Raw genomic sequence first — 18498 nt, 5'->3', positions numbered from 1 at the left:
CTAGTATGCACACCTGTGGTCTTGGTGAGAGGTTCAGCAGCGAGGCCACTATCTCCCCACACTCTACTACCCACACCATCACCCTGAGAAGATGTGTTAATAGAGAAGTCAGTCTCTCCCCACACCCTAGTACGCACACCTATTGTCACGATGAGAGGTCTCAGGAGACTGTTCACTCTCTCACCACACCCTTGTACTTAATCTGTTGCCATGGGGAGGTGTGTCAGCAGAGGGAACACACCCTCCCCAAACCCTGCTGTGCATCCCCATCACCTTACGGAGAGGTCTTAGTGAAGAGGCCCCTTCCTTTGTCCATTCTACTACATACGCCTGTCACTCTGAATATAGGTCTTATTGGAGAAGCCACTTACTCCCAATACCCTACTATGCACACCTGTCATCCAAGTGAGACGTATAAGCAGAGAAGCAGTCACTCCTCAAACACTATTATGGAGAGCTATCACCCTGGAGAGAGGTCTCTGGGGAGAACCCAATCTATACCCACACCCTGTCCTGCATGTTTGTCACCGTGGGGAGATGCGTCAGTGAAGAGGCTTCTTCCGCCTGACTCCTTATTACATACATTAGTCACCATGGAGAGAGCTTTGAGTAGAGAGGATAGTGTCTCTTCACACCCTACTATGTAAACATGTCAGCCTGGGTAGGGGCGCCAGTAGACAGCAGACAGTTCCACCACACCCTACTATGGACACCTGTTACAATGGAGAGAGGTCTTAGTGGAGAGGTCAATTCCTTGGTACACTCTACTATGCATGAGTGTCACCCAATAGAGAGGTGACCACTTTGTAGAAAAGCCCGTTCCTTCCTACACTCTAATATGCACACATATTTTCTTAGACACTGATCTCAGTAGAGAAGGCACGCCTTGCTCACATTCTAGTAATTATACCTATTGTTCTGGAGAAGAGTATAAGACAAGAAAGTAGTCTCTCATCACACCCTGTCAGGCTCACATATCCGTCCATATAAAGGTTTCAGCATACAGTGCAGTCTCTTCGCATACACTACCATGCAAAGCTATTCCCATTGGAAGGGATTTGTGTAGACAGGATAGTTCCTCTCCACATCCTACTATGTGACCTTGGAAATAGAATACAACTTTACTGAAAATAACACATGTAAAAGTAACATTATAGTTAGGTATGATAGAAAGATCTCTTTTTGTTTAATAAAAACCTTAGAAAATCACTGAAAAAAATCAAAGGTTAAAGTCACATTCTAGTTAGGTGAATATGTCAGTTATTGGTAGGGATAAGTATACACCTACCCCTAGCAATAAGGCTACCCGTGCAATGTAAAGATTCAGACCAGGTCTCAATAGACTAGCTCAGCTCAAACCTTTATCTTTAAAATGACACCAAAATGACAAAAATCCAAGGCGGGAAACCAGAGATATGATTTTTTAAAGATTGACCACTTTATAGTGTTTAAAAACATGCAGTACCAACCTGGGACATCTGGGTGCACTTGCCTGAGACAAAGTCAAAGTTTGAGGCCGACCTTGATGGAGCCCTGGTTGGATACACTAAGTGGGAGGCCTTACTAAAAATTCAAATTCAGACAAAGGGCCTTATTATGACTTTGGCGGTCGGACCACAGAAGCCTCCTTTCTTAAGACCGCTGTATTCCTATTAGACCGCAGGGCCGGTGGTGTGCGGCTGCAGTCTTGCCCTGTCTGTATGCTTCGGCTCACTGAGTGAGCCTAAAGCCAATGCAGCAGCCCAGCAGTGACTGCACTATTGTGCGTGCACTGCTTGCATGCCACACTGGGCACACATGACAGTGCAGGCCTAGGGGGGCACAACATGTGGCCCCAGTCACACTACTGAATGAGCAACGATGCCCAGGGTCCCTGTTTGGGGCCCCCTCCTTGCCGTACCGCAAGCTTTTTCATGGCAGTTTCACATAAAAAGGCTTGTGAAAGGAGACCTTGTACTATGGACGTCTGTGCAGGCCTCCGCACCGCCTCCATTTCTCCCCGCTCTGAACACTGACAGCACTGTAGGATCTAAGATCCTGGCAGTGCCAGTGGTGTTGCAGTGGGATGGTTAAGGTCTGACCACCGCACTGGTGGGATGCGGCTGTCGGACTGCCGTGGTCGCGGAGTTCAGACCACAACCACAGGTTCAGTGGTCTCGAGACCGCCGAACTTGTAATGAGGCCCTTATAAACTTTTCCGGAGGATTTTCTCTTGACATATTTTGGTCCTCTCCTGAAGGCAAATTTCGATGCGATGTCATTGCGTTGCTTTGCCATGGAAATCCTGGAAGTTTGGAGCTATGGAGCTTTCAGCGGGACGAACCTGAAATCCAGGTCTGGTAGTGGTTGAAGGTAGTCGTCTTGACTCTCGACGTCATGGTCATGGTTTTGGCTCACAGAAAAGAACGTCCTATAACTTGATTTCTGTATTAGTTATGAATTCATCAGTGGCAAGTTGTTGGATATATCATTGCCAGTCTTTTAAGTCTTTGAACAAAATTTTTAGCTCCTTCCTAACAATATTTATAATTAAATAACATATTCTAGTGTTAGACTATGGAGGTAATAACCTACATTGGGGGGAAACGAAATTGGTAGTTTTTCCCTCACCAAGGCTTATAAAACACTTTTTAATAATGTCACTGCTTAAAGTTACAAGGTACCCCATCCATGGGGCACCTAGGGGAGACCTTAGGGGTGACATATGTAAAAATAAGGTAGTTTAACACTTTGAAAGTATATGTACCATCATAGTTGAGTTTGCATGTAATTTACTTTTAGAGAAAGTCTGCAAAGCTGGGCTGCCTTTAAAAGTGACAGCAGGCAACACAGTAATGTACACTCCAGTGCAGGAAATCTACTGAGCCTCTAAACCTGAATGGCCTATTATACACTAGGTACTTATAGGTAGTTTGAATTCCCCCTGCCCTTTTATATACTAGGGACCTGCAGGATCTGGCATTGCCTATTGTAATTATGCCTAGTTACCATAAAGCTTTTTCATCAGAGCACTCGCCCTGGGCCTGGTTAGCAGTGCCCTGGGCACAGTCAGAGTCAGTTACTACCATTTGGGGAGTGAACAGAGCCAAAATGAACGACTTTCTTGCAGTCAGTGACTACATTAAAGTTTCAAACAAAAAAAAAACACAGAAATGATTATATATGTGAGGCCTTCTTATTCCATTTTAGCTGCAAACTGTGCTATGGTAACTTCAGACAAACATTACAAATACCAACTCTGTCATCCCTCTCTAACTATCAACATCTCTACTAGGGAAGGACTAGCTGATACACTAAACAGCAAACTACAATTACGTTTTCAGTAGGCCCAGGTGAAATTTTCATTACGCAGGAGTAACCCTAGCATAACTGCGGTAACTTTCGTTACCCTTGTTAGAACTATGTTGCGTAATTACGCAATATTTGTAGCAAATACATGAAACCAATATGAAGAACAGACAATGAAAATATAGGGGCAAATTCCAGATTTGCATTTTTGCATAATTATGTGTGATTTTCCATAATTTTCTCCAAATTTGTATGTAATTTTGCAAAAGCAAAAAACGCAAACTTTTCACAGCCCAAGTTTTAAGATAACTAACAGGCATGCTGAAAACTTCCAATGAAATTCCTTGTGTGTGAATTGTAAATAAAAAAAAAATAAATAAAAAAAAAAATACATATTTTTTACATTCTGAAATCATAATAGAACCTTGTACTGGGTCTCCATGGACCCAACTTCAATCTCTAGTTTGAGCCTCAAATGTAAGTATAGCAGTAAATGCTGATCATTGCTTCCAAAGGAGTTTGGGCAGCGATTCGAATAATGAATCGTGTAATAATTACCCCATTCCCTCTATTCTCTTTAACAGATATTGTAATGTAAAACCTGCCAAAATGTATGAAGGGATTTTGACTTGTAAAATCATGTGGACTTTGATGCACTAGATGCTGAAACTGCATGTTCTGTATTGTTCCAGGGTAGGGAGCACAATGTTTGATGTATCTTCAGCATCCAGTAAATACCCAACCGCTGATGTGTTAAAGCCCAACGCTATTCCTACTTAATAGGAATCAGTTCATTTTTCCCCAGTTACCAGAGCGGAATTAAATTCTAATCACTTGTAAATAGAAATTTTGCACAGGGATCGGTACTCCAAGAAGGGGGATAATTATCAGACCTGAACTTTCTCCTGATATATTTCCTCAGCAAGAACTCTGCAAAACTCGTTGAGGGAATATACTCAGAGATCAAAGGCAACATATGCAGAATTTGTGAGTTAAATGCTGATTCTGCATGTTATGACTCTTTACCATGTGAAAAATTCAGAATAATGGGTATTTACTGCATCTGGTAAGCATCCAACAGTGGGGTAACAGCATTTGCACAGTGCAGGGAAAAACATCTCTATATAACTCAGAATCTGGTCCATAGGCTTCAAATGCTGTCACACTATCCAACTCCACTTACCTTTATCACCAAACATTACTTTTATTGCTGGCTTGTCAATTCTGCATACTGGGGTGCTGCTGTGCAGTGCCCAGTATATGTGCTCTGACCCCTAAAACATGTAGGTAATGGCTAAAAACCTGATTCAAATCTCCTAAAAGGCTCTTGTTTATGGTGTCAAAACTGTACCAATGGCAGTTAAAGTTAAATGTCACCTGTGGACTGCTTCACTTACTGTGACCTCTACCAGTGTGAAAAGGAAAATACAGCGTCAGGCCTAACACTGTAGGCTTACTGGTGCAGTTTAAACCTGAAGGCCAACACGTCAAAATAACCCTTTTTAACAGGTAAAATTCTCCCTTTTAAATATTAGTAAGACACAACACTGTAGTTGTTCAAGCACTAAAAGAAGTTTAGAAACTTTTTCAAACGTTTTGCCTTCCAGATTCACCCGCACCAATCACTTGCTGTATCCAAACTAGGCTCTATCGCAGTGGGTTCCAAATCGAGCCTAAGTCACAGTTCATCACAACTATTCACTACCATTAGCGTTCTGTGCTTTCTAGTGCCATTCTAATTCAAATATTTAAAAATTCATATCCCTGGATCCCCTTACTGGATTTTCTATTTTTGCTTATTAAAGTGTTCTCTATTTTTATACATTGGAGTGGAATATTTACTGTGTTGTCTCTGACCTTTCAACTGGGTTGGTACTTTCAAACACTTTATACCTTTTCATTAAGTTAAGCCTATCTTCTCTGTGAATAGCTATCAGAGGTTGAGCTAAGGTTTAAATTACTGAATCCTTTGACTGGACCTAATAATATAGTAACATTACTACTTGTGGTTGGCACCAATCCACCTCAACTAATGGACCATTTTCTTTGCATGATATGCATATTCCAAATGGTAATTTGCGTACATGAGAAACTTATGAGGTATGCGCTTATGTGCAAAAGACACGCAATATACCGTCTCCAAGCATTAGTCATACATTTTCTACGGTCACGCGGTGAACGTTGCTAGCACAGTGCACGTGCCTTGGCAAACATGAACCCTGCCAGTTTCCTCAATAAACGTCTGCTCAAAACCAAAGTTTTGCAAAAAGCATAAGTGTTAGAGAAACAGCAATTGTTTGAAATACATGAAACCCAGTAGACTTTTTTGGCAAGATTACACTTGAGTATGAAGAATTTGACCCAGGTCTACGGAAAACCTGCACCATCAGAATTATCCACGATTACAATTCACTAGATAAAATGAGGTTGAATATAAAAAAAATTCTGAACGAGGGAAACCTGTGAGGTAATCATGTTTGGCATCACCTAGGATTATAACAGTTGTTGTCCAAGGGATATGTTTGATAGTATCAGGCAACTAAGCTTACTTCAAAGGTTCATCATGATCTATTGCAATCCCATCCCCTTGAAACACACAGAAAATCACTCATGTAAAAGCCAGTACTAGGTGTGCCTTCAGGATGGGAAAGGGCTCACTTTACTCCACACTTGACTTCACTTTTATTGGTTGTAGTGGGGAAGGAGGATAACATCTTGCACATGTAAATACAACATTCATTGTAGATATTGGAGTTTAGTGATCTGGAATAATGGGAACCTCCCAATCTAGGACAAATATCGTGAGCCTACTCATCTAGATACACTTTTGTGAATGAGCCTTTGGAACATTCAATCAGATTCATGAATACATATTATCAGAAAGAGGTGCTTTTGGAGAGCTGGTTTAAAGTACCTTGCTGCATTGATAAGGATTGTTTTCCAAAATTGCTGTCACAGTAGGAGCATCTTTGTTGAAAATGTAAATCCAGTCAGGCATCATAGTGGCTCAGTTGGCATTTTATTTTTATTTTCAAGAAGTACAAACCACAAATTGTTTTGTCTGTCCAACAAGAAAAGCAATGATCCTGGTGTGATGGGAGTTTATCTGTGGGTGTGAACATTAAAAAACTGTGACAGGAGTTGCTGATACAGTGACCTTGTGGTGGATGGGCCAACGCTGAGTGAGACTTTAATATAGAAACCTCAGTGGTAGGACACCTGATCAATAGGAGTGGGCTGAACTCTGGGAGTTTCTATGTGCATCCCCCTGAGTTACCTAAACGCTCAACAAGATTTCGCTGAGTTCCATGCGTAGTGGAATTCAGTATGTTGCACAGATTTTTAACTCCATGACCTTGTCCCATGCTGTACAATCAGCGGAAATGGCACCACCTGGCATGCCCGGGGGCCTGCTTCTTTCTGCCTCTCGAGTAGATTTTCACCTCGACCGGCAGCTGCCTCAATGCAAGCAGCAGCTTTCTCAATGCGAGCAGTAGCGCCGTGCCTCAACCACCCGTTAGGAGAAATCTTGCTGAGAGGCGGCCTAATGCTCAATAATCTCTCTCATGAAATTAACGTTGGTGACCTGCGCAAGAGAAAAAACTCCACCATCGGCAGTTGGCGGAGATTTTCCAGAACTTTGTGCTCCAAGTGGATCGCTAATTGGGCAAATCTCTGCGAACTCCAACAGAGGAGAGGAGTTTACCACCCATCCCTACTAATCTTTCAATCCTGTCAATTTGGCATCATGCAATGCGAGTCAGCAATGACACTGGGGAAAAGGGTTGTTAGGTCGAGGACCGTGCTGAGGTACAACATTCAGGGCAACACAAAGTCCACAATAGTGCCTGGAGGACTTCACAAGAGTCAAATGCATTGCCTTCCAGTATTGGAAGGGATGATGGGAGCAGAGAAATGAGGTAGCAAAGATTCGGGCTGGTAAGAGTGCCAAGAGGCACAGGAAAGTGCTGTGGGACAGCATGCAGGGCATCACCAAGTCTACCATCCAACACCTGACATACCTCAGAAGAGTCAAACGCATACCCAACCAGTTCTGAGAGACAAAATGAGAGGGGAAGATAGGGTGGTGGTGGTTTTGGGAGCATGGGAATGAATGTGATTCTACTCTAAGAGCACAGAAGGGATTCACTTGAAGCACTAAAAATGAATTGAAACAAAGAAAATAATAACTCAGTTATGTTAGCAGTGTAAGAATGAAACTCATCCAAACAATAGCGAGTTCAAAGAAGAAATATTGCATGGGTGGTAAAAAATCAAGAATCAGGTGCAAAAGTAGGCAGAGAACAGAGTAAGAGAAGAATGCAATCCAATCATGAGCAAGGGCTGACAACGTCCACTCTACATAGCGTACGCATACATTGCTGTCTGATAGAAAGCTGAAACTGAAGCTTTCTGTAATGAGACCACAGCATGCCATTTGTAGATGATAAGATTTACCACATTAATTACAATTACATAAATACCACATGTAGCAGGGTCTGGGTGATACTTTCTACAGAAACTATCCAGCAACCAATCTAAAAGACTTAGCTGAAATAAAGATCCTTTAAAAGGAGATTAAAAATGCTAAACAATCTCATAGCACTCCTGGAGAAAGAGGAAAGCAGATTATTTAATCAGACATAGAAAATGAAACTAAGGTCAGATAAATTAGAAGCTTAAAAATAGAACAGCACATACAAAGTATTAAGGACGCTCATGAAGGAGGTTCATCAACTTTCACAGAGAGCTCCTCCTCGACTCGTGGAAAGAGAGGACATCGGAAGGGGACATCTACCTCAATTCTGCAGCAAAGAAGACACACCTCTATTAGAGGCAGGGGTAGGTAACAGCAAAGTTATGGAACCGATGTGAAGCAACCCAATTGTCCACCTCTGAAACATCAATTAAAGGAAGAGTAGATTGAACTGCTCAGACAAAGACTCTCATTTTCCTTCACCTACTGATTTTGGGTAATCAAGAAAGGAGCACCTCCACACCTATTTGCCCAAGCATGCAAAGGATTATCATCGATGCAATATTCCAAATATAATATATATAATAAAAAGTCTCTACCTTTCCTTCACCCCCTGATTTTGGGTATTCAAGAAAGGAGCACCTCCACACCTATTTGCCCATATATGGAAAGGATTATCATCGATGGAATATTCCAAATATAATATATATAATACAAATTCTCTAATTTTCCTTCACCCACTGATTTTGGGTATTCAAGGAATGAGTACCCCCATGGCTAGTTGCCCATCCTGAAATGGATTATCATTGAGGAAATTTTCCAAATAAAAGCTTGAATCACTGGTTGCACTGAGCACTGAGCACTGATGCGCATTCATTTATTCACAACACTTTTTCAGTTGTTGTGCACGTGTAATTGCTATGGTCTTGTATAATGGATTAACAACATAGGTGTCGATATGAAAAACTTTGAGCAAAATGATGATACATCTTCTTTGAGCGGGCCAATCGATACGCATAATAAAGCATATGCTTCAGTCAAAAAATAACAAGTTGATTACTACTGAATCCAGCTGGTCTTGATAATTATGTTATTGGTTGAATACTAGCTAGCTGTATTTTTCCTTATAGTTAGTGTTGTAAATCGTAGGCAGAATGCTTTCGCAAAAGGAATTATGCTTTTTCCTGTGAATCAAGAATATTTTTAAAAAGTGAGTTGTGACTTGGCCTGCGCTATGCACTGGAAACCCTCCTGTCCATGAAAATTCTTCTGCTGGCATTCAGTTAGTTAGTGCACCAGGCTTCAAACACTCTTTTTAAAGGGACTATCTGGGAAATGATGTCACAATAGGTAATTCAAAACCCAGCCAACATCACTAAACAAAGGAACATTTCAGCATGTTTATTGTCAGTGAATGTTAAGGATGCAGGCGTGTGTAGACACTATTCTGTCTTCTTCCTTAGATGGCCTCTGGAAAATTGCTACAGTCTAATCTGCACATGTTTAGTTATGTGTCTAAACTCTTTCCTACCCACTCTGTAATTTTGGTTTACAGCTATTATCTCCAGCCTAAGTGTTAGCATCCATATTGCACTTGTGCTACAGTCAAAGAGTGTTGAACCTGTCAGCCTTAGGGTTGTCTTCCCCCAAACATTTTGGCTTTTTTTTCCCCATTTCTTTTTTACTGAAATATATTTTTGTGGGCCTTAGGACTCTGTGCACTTTACCACTACTAATCAGTGTTAAAGTACTTGTGCTCACCTAAATAAACATGGTAAAATTGGCTCACATCCTATTTCCATATTTAATTTACATGTAAGTACCTTGTAGAGTGGTAAACTGCATGCCCAGGGCCTTTAAATTAAATGCTACAAGTGGACCTGCAGCACGTATTGCGCCACTCACTTAAGTAGTCCCTTAAAACATGCCACAGGCCTCCCACTGCAGCCTACATGCATTTTTTAACTGCTAATTCGACTTGGCGTACCTTAAACTCCCTTTCTATGGCGCATAAGTCACTGCTAAGGAAGGCTGTAGGTAGCACATAGGTAGGGTGCGTTATACTTCAAAGATTGGATATGTACCTTTACGTTTGCCATGTCCTGCTTGTGAAAAATTCCGAATTTGTTTTTCACTACTGTGAGCCTTCCGTGTCCTATATGATAAAATTGGGTTGTCTTATTACAAATGATAAGTGCTAACCTTTGATTGGGGACGATTTGGTGCCTGCAGCATTTCCTGGGTCACATGACTGGGTGCAGTTGGCAGCTGGTCTTTGTTAATTCCATCTACACTGCCACACAATAGAGGGATTATGTGTGCCTGAACGGGCATCTGCTGGCAGGATGGAGTAAGGGAGCTGGACAAAGCCCTACTTGCAATTGAATAGGTTGTGCTCTGCCTTCACATAAACAACTTGTCACCACTGCATTGTCCTTGCCTGCATGGAGTCAGGACAGGCAGTAGTGGCCACCACAATAAAGAGGTTGTGGGGTGGGGTGGGTTGAGGGGGTGCGCGTGGGAGGATTATAACTAAAAATAAATAAAAAATAAAAACGTACTTGGCGCTGCCTCCCACGTTGCACTCAGCAGAGTCCTCCCCGGCCCCAACAAGAACTGGGGCCACGTCTTGGACTCCCTGTAGTCCCCACACTGCTCTACGGAAGAGCAGCGTGGGGATTGGTCTGAGCGGACAAGAAAAATGCCGGGCTCAGACCAGGGAGTCTGTGGGGTTTCTCCAGCCCGCCCGCTCAAGGCCGCTGGGTTGGAAAAATGTAAGTGTGCATGTGTGTTTGCGACGGCCGGGGATGGCCGTCAAACACATATGCGCACTTAAGGAGAGCCCATAGCATTCCTCCTCCCATGCCCGCCCCTCCCTTCACAAACTGGCTCAGAGCCAAAAATAAAATATAAAACAATGACATTGTTTTATTTTTCATTTACTGGCTCTGGGCCAGGCAGTGGAGTGAGCTCTTGCGCCATTGCAGAGGAGCCGCAACTGAGGGCAGGGGAATCAGGAAATTCCAAGCATTTCAACGTTTGTCTTTATGTTGTTCTCTTTTTCATTTAGAACATCCTACTTTCAATGGGTGAAATGCTCTAATAGCCTTATAGCCCTTCTGCCTCAGGCAGGCTATAGTTGTTGTTAAAGCCCTCTCACTCCTTACATGTCTTTAACAACCGGTATAGCCCTTTTATAGTATAACCTGAGGAGGAATAGAACTTAATCCTGCCATGCTCCAATAGCAAAATGAGAACCTATTAATGCACAGTCATATTATCTGTTATTTACATTTGACTATTTCACTCACTCTTTCCTGCTCGACTGCTAATGCCTGTCGTAATATGGTAGTAATTGTTGTTATTGTTGGGTTGCTTTTTTCTCGCTAGCTCTATGCAACTGCTTTTTCTCAAGACTTTAGTTTGAAAAGACAAAGGATCATTTTAGGTGACAAGTTAGAAACATTTATTGAGCTGTAAGCTGAAACCTTATGTTGGAACATAACGAGTCATTTATACTTTATGTAACAAATATGGCATACAAAAGGCTTACATTAAAAAAAAATCAACTATCTGTCAGGAAAGTAGTCTGAAGGCACAATTATAATTGGTTTTCCATTTTACTGATTTTGTTCACATAAATACAGACATAAAACTATCTGTATCTGCCTGTATTTATTTTTAAACATGGCAAAATGCAACAATGTCTTTCTTTTGATTGATTCTCATGCTGTCAGTCATTGCTGGCTGGCGAATAGCCGTGCAGATTGACTGGAGGCAGAGGAGAATAAAAGAGGGACGAGTGCTCATGGTAAAGCTTTAAAATGCTACAGATGAACACCGATTGGTACTAAAGTGCTAATATTTCAGCTCACAATACCGCAGAAGAATGATGCTTCATGAATAGCTTTTTATAGCATTAAAACCAGAAGACATTCAAGTGCGAGTGCAATTTTATTATTGGGTGAAGAGATTTGGAAATATACTCCTTGTAACTTCATTGTTTCACAAAGCACAAGCTCATTATGGATGAATGCAAATAAGCTTGTGAAAAAAAAAAAATAAAGACAGAACAAAATAAATAAAAAATACAATAAAACTGGGAGTCCTATTTATGATGTAAAACTAAAACTTTTGTGTACTGGAGAGTAAACAGGAAGGGAGTCTGCCTTATATTTTATGTGAGTATCTCCTATGTTAACTTGAAAACAGTGGTGCCTATTCCTAAAGGTAAATTTACCCATGAGTATCTGTGCATGTGTAATTGTACCCTTTCACTTTGTAGTAATTGCACTATTCCAGAGTGCACATTTAATACACAGGGGCATATTTATGAGAGGTTTGACGCAAACCTTTAAGTCATATTTTTGAAGCCACGCAAAACCACTTTGTAGAATATAAACCAATCGATGAGATTAAAGGTTGAGCTTGTTACATCTAAATCCATTGTACATTATTTAATAGTTTAGATTCTCATCATCCCTTTACCTTTGATAATGGAAACTCTATCTATAATAAGGTTGTCTAAAGGTAACTGAGTAATACAATTTTTTTCTTTTTGTGTCATAGGATCCAGCCGGGTGTGTGAAATATACAGGATTTATAAGTATTAATGTATTCTTAGGAGCTTTCACATGGGTAAAAAGGCTATTTTTGCAATAAAAAAATCATGACCACACTTGAGCTGTAATGTGTATTAGCTCAGCAGCAGGACTTCCTGTTTGGCTCATCAGAAGTAGGCAGCACAAATATTAAAGAAAAGTCTACAGAAATGCATGTGCAAATTACCCGGTGTGTGTTCCTTCCATGATTGGCATAGCAGCAAAGAGCTTTATATTACTGAAGCAATCTTACACTCAAACTGTGACATGTGTTAATATTGCAGTCCGAGGGAGCTGAACACCTGTGCGGATGGAGAGACACTTGACAGCTGCCTCATAAAGCAGAAAGGAAATTCATCTTTGACAGCATCACATTAACTCAGCTGTCTAGATTTTGCAAGCAATTTCCTGAAAACTGTCCAAGACAACTACAGGTCTTGAGGTGAGGAACATATCCAAGAAATCTTTGAATACTTTCTTGAGACTTCTGTAAATAAGTATGTGTTCAGATTTAATTTGCTCTGCTTGTGAGCTTTCACTGCACTGAAAAACCCGAAGCCAAAGGAAATTAAATGGAGGTACTTGGAGAAAGCTTCGTATGCACAAAGATGTGATCCACGTGACAGCAGCGGTCGAAGTGCATTAATAATAGCATGGGAACTGTGATGCTGCATGCAAAAGGGGCGGGTCAGAGACTGTGGGAGTGAGGGCAAAAGTGTGAGTAAAAAACAAAATATTCTGTACTTTTTTTGGTCTATCACGGTCAGGTAGCTACACTTAAAATTGTGAGCATCTTAAATTTTAAAAAATATGTCACTCGGTGGGAAATGCACTATAGTATGTAATGAAACCTCTATTAGTTGATGCACTGCAGAGGTCTGTGTGTAACCAGAGAATCACAGGATTAAATCTTGGTTGGTGCAGTGGAGAAGAGTGACTTGTGTAGTTTTAGTGCTATGAGGTCACAGCCTGTGACAGAAAGCACTGCGAATATGTAAATCATTATGTTAAACTTGCATTACACACAGTATAAGATAAACTGCTACAAAATGCACAAAAAGGTTGAAGATAAAATGGTGCTTCCAAAATATAGATTTTAGTAATACTCAGGCTGGGCGCAATTAATGTTTTTACATAACTGTCCCTTCAACGTCTTGTCAGGGGTAGAAAGCGCTCTATAAATAAAATTATAATTAAAAGCACGTGTTTCACAGCTCAGTTAACTCTTTGCACTACCACTCAAAAAGAATACATCCATCTCATCACAAAGCTTTTGAATGATTCTATCAATTACCGGCTGTCAAGCATCCTTTACATTTGCAAATTACCCTTTAAATTTGCAGAATTAACTTGTTGCTCACATTTGCCTTTCTTTCAGGCAAGCAGGCTGTTAGAAATTGAGGTCTCAAATTGGCAGTGGTATGCACCCTGTCCAAGTAGGGACCCTTCCATATAGTCAGGATAAGGGGATTAAACACCTAAGATAACCCCTGCTCATCCCCTTGGTAACTTGGTATGAGCAGTCAGGCATATCTCAGAGGCACTGTGTAAAATATTTGTACATAACACACACAATAGTACAGTAAAAACACTGCAAATTGACACCACACCAGTTTTGAAAAATAAAATATCTTTATATAAAGCAAACAAGATGAAAACGACATCCATCCATCATGCACAACTCAAATATAACTCTATGGATGCTGTGATTGTTCACAAAGTACCTTCAGATGCATCAAAATCCACAAAGAAAAACAGCCGCAGAGGAGGGAAGCATTCGAAAACCAAGGGATGCGTTTGTTTCTGAGTCCTTGGGGACACAATACATCAGTTCTGCTGCATGGTGGAGAAGTGTTGCATCGAATCCGGACTGTAAGAGGAAGCGATGCATCGAAATTCAAGACAGTTCTGGTCTGCGTGTGATACGTTTTGAAGATTTGGCACACAGGTGCAATGCGTGGAAATCCGGACACGTCTGAGGTCAATGAGGCTGTGGCAAAACCGGCGCTGCGTCGATTTCTTTAACTGCAGTCGCACTATGCATCAATTCTTTCAGCTGCACAGCAGGATCTGCAACAGAGTCAGTTCGGTGGTCTCAGACTTCGCAGACATGGTGCGCTGAATTCGGGCTGCAAGATTTCTTTGGCAGCAAGGAGGCGCTGGGTCCATTTCTTCAGCTGCATGACGGTGATGTGTGAAATTTTCTCCTGCATGGTGGTGCGGCGTCAGAAAAACAGGCACTGGAAGGGCGATCAGTAGATTTTCAAGTCTTTAAGCAGCAAAACACCTCCAAGGGCCCAGAACTGGAACTGGCACCACAAGCAGGCTAGAACTACCAGAAGTGGAGTTCATGGATGCTGCTCATGCAGTCTTTGATGATCATGAGACTTCTTAACAGGAGGCAAGCTCACACAAGCCCTTGGAGAAACTCCTCAAGCAAGATACAAAGCAAAGTCCAGTCCTTTTCCTCTTCAAAGCAGAAGCAGCAACTGCAGGCCAACCGAGCAAAGTAACACACAGCAAAGGATCAGTACTCCTCCTCAGAGCTCTTCAGATCTTTTCCCTGGCTGAGGTTCTTCTTGATCTAGAAGTGTTCTACAAGTTTACTTTCTAATAGTACCGAGCACTGCACGCATTCATGGAATTTTACCTCTGCCGCATATGGTTAATCGAATCTACTGGGACTATTGGCTAATGGCACAGTGCATACTTATTAAAATGATGATCATACCTTGTTTTTCTCCACAATCCATCTTTATGTACTAATTTAAGAGTTTTATATAGCACTAGCTAGACCTGAAGGTATCAGAGAGCTTTACAACAGTAAATGTTCACATCAAAGATAACAAGTATACACAGAGCAGCTGAGTCACATCAGACCAAATCAGTGGTTCAAAGCGCTTACTTGTCCGCTGCTTTTTTCCCAAAGGTGAAACAATCTTGCAGCCAATTCATTTGGCAGTATAAACGTCCTCGCAGAGCTATTCGATTTTTGCAACTACACGGTGATAATGGTGGCTGGGCCCTTCCAAATCCCTACTTTTATTATTGGCCTGCATTTGTTTCCCATCTCTTGCAGGTTTTAGGTATTAGCAATAAGCACTTTACTGTGATTTATGTTTGTGTTCCGACTTCTACCTTAAATATTCTAAAGCATTCTTTAAAATATTTTAAAATGCTTTAAAAAAAATGATTTCAAAAGCTTTAAAGGATTCTTTCTTTAAATGTACTCGCTTCAAGACCATTATTCTTGATGCCTCTATGTGGAAAAATATAATGGTTGCATTCCTATTCCATCTATTATTAAGTGCACAGCATTATGGCATAAACCACTTTTGCCGTCATTTTTAAATGATTTAGTTATTTTTTATTGGTTTAACACAACACAACAACATGTTGGGCAATGATATTAACATTTTGGTTCCTATCATTTGCAAAATTAAGGTCCAACTAGCTAATCCCGGGGTTGGGTATTTTTAATTATGTTCACATGTTCAATTTCTTTAGACACAATTTGTGGTATTATTGCAGTTTGATACCTATTATTAATCAATGAATAACGGGCAAATCACATACACTTGCTGACAGATGGCCCAGCTAGTTACATACAGTGTTTTCTATGGTGGAGAGCATGAAGGCAATTGTTCTCAGCTATAAAATTCATAATGTCTCTCTCCTAAGACTATACCAACTATAAGGTTCTTCAGAATTTGTATTACATTGCAAAGAGGTTTCACGCGTGGGCATATTGCAAGAGCTAGGTGTGATTTTGTTGCACCACGCTTAACTGCACTGATCGCTGCTGGCATAACAGCTAGATTATGTATCGGAAAAGCTCGTAGGGGTCCTGGGCAGGGATATATGGAGGGAGTCGCCCAGCCCTAAATAGGGCAGGTGACTGTCCCTAGGACCAGATGGCCATAGGGCAGTCGGGCAGGCAGATGAAAAGGTTTCCAACAGTGGCACAACATAAAGACCTACATTTGGAAACCCTGTGACTCACTCACCACTAAATGTGGCAGCTGAACCATGAGTTTGGCAGCCTAGGAGCACCCCCATTTTGGGAGATTATTCTTGAAAAGCAAAATTGTTTGCCAACCAGGCGCAACAAGCACGATGCCTAATTGGCAAACTGTTCAGATGTTGGAACAACCACTGTAGCAGTGGTTGGTCTAAGGGCTTAAAGATCCCGACTAGGCAGAGAAGGATCTCTAAATATGGCAGGCCGTCCTATACCAAAGAAAGCAGGGGCCTTGTGCTCCACTGACCTGATGAAACGGCAGGCCACCTGCCATGGTCTAAATTATTGTGTTACTCTTGTAGTGATGCTGGGTTCCTTCTGAATTACAGGAGTAAGCCAGGAGCACTACTAGAGTAAGTTACCCCTATTGGTCATCTACTCCTAGTAAAACTATGTTTATGAACCTGGCCCATTTTGTCTCAATTTCCACCCATCAACCGCACAATATGATGAAACGTGCTCAAAGTGCAACCTAGTAGCCTCCCCGCATCTTGTCACTTTTTAGCACCCCCTCTCAGTACAAACTTTAAGAAAGGTTGTAACAAAGTATTCAACTGTCTCTGTTTCCTCACACTCTGGGGGATGATCATTTTTTCATTTTCTTATCTAAAAACGGTTATTGTGGACATTTCCCAATTATCCTCTACAAGTTATTGTCTGGGGTATTGGAACACAATGCCACGTTTGTAAACAGCCGCCGGGCAAAACCTGTGCATGAAGAAACAGTTATTATCCAAGGGCTGAATAAGTATGACTACATCACCAGGATAATTTGATCTCTTAGCTGGCTACCACTTGAAGCCAAGATTAAGTAAAAAAAAAAATCAAATAAACATAAATCTAGCTAGGTACGTCAAGCACAACCTTCGCATGCAGGAGAAATCAAAGAAACCAGGACCAGGTCTCAACTTCTCCTCGAAATTCCAAAAGTTAAAAAGCACAAAAAATAGAAATCAGGCCTTCGAATGCCAAACGCAAATCGTCTGGACTCTCGTACCTGAGGAATAATTTTAACTTTATCTTAATGTGTTACCCTATGTGAGCCCAACAGAACTCAGGGGCATATTATCAAGGGATTTATCTCCGCTTTTTTGGCTTTAAAAGCCAAGAAAGCGGAGATAAAATTATCTCCCTAACAGCAACAGGGTGCTAACACGCAAATTTGCATGTTAGCACCCTTTTTCTCTACGCTTCCCCTTGCATCTCTAATGAGATGCAAAGAGGGCATTCCAGAGAAAAATAATAGGAGAAATGTTGTTAAGCGACATTTCTCCTATTATCAAGGATTTCGCTAACCCTGTTAGTGATAAAAAAAAAGCAGCGCTAACCGCGGTTAGCACTGCTTTTTTTACACCTGGTATTTTCCTGACTTAGCCATGATATCCTATGGAAGGTGGATATCATGGCTAAGTTTGCGAGCCTCTATCATCAAGCTAACGCCAAACTTCGAGAGATTATCGTTGGTTTTCCAGCGATAATCTCTCATTTGGCAGTTAGCGCGAGGATTTTTATCACTTCTGAGATAAACCTTGCTAATAGCAAGTTATCTCTGCGATAATTTCCGGCGATGCTTAGCGTTAAAAAATTTGTTGCTAAGCCTCGTTAGCGATAAATATCGCTAATCATTGGTAACATGCCCCTGACTTCTTTAGGACCCTAATAACCAGTGTCTCCGCTGTTGCTCACATTCCTACAATACTATATACTGTATACGCATATACATTAAAAATGATATATGAAACATTATGGAGGAACTTTTCATGAGAGCAAACCTGCTCAGGAAAGGTTTTTAGCATCCAAAGTTGGGACATTTGGAAAAGGCAGCGAAGATCCACAAATGTGTATGTTTATAGTTAATCATAGAACATGTGAAGGAAATCTTCCATCCTAAAAACATGACTGTGGAATTATTCCTCTCAAGTAAAGGTGTAAATCCAGTTTCAAGGAGGCAAAAATGGAGAGAATAACATCAACGCTGAGAGGAATGTGGAGGTGGGACTTCTCCACAGAAAAAATATTTGCAACAGTGTGGAGAATCATGCCAGCAGTGAGTTATATAATAGTGATACCTTGGCTGACCTGTTCCCTTCACCATGACATAATAGAGCGAG

This window comes from Lissotriton helveticus, chromosome 8 (genome assembly GCF_964261635.1).
Source record: "Lissotriton helveticus chromosome 8, aLisHel1.1, whole genome shotgun sequence".
Classification (NCBI taxonomy): domain Eukaryota; kingdom Metazoa; phylum Chordata; class Amphibia; order Caudata; family Salamandridae; genus Lissotriton; species Lissotriton helveticus.
This window is presented reverse-complemented; position numbering follows the sequence as displayed.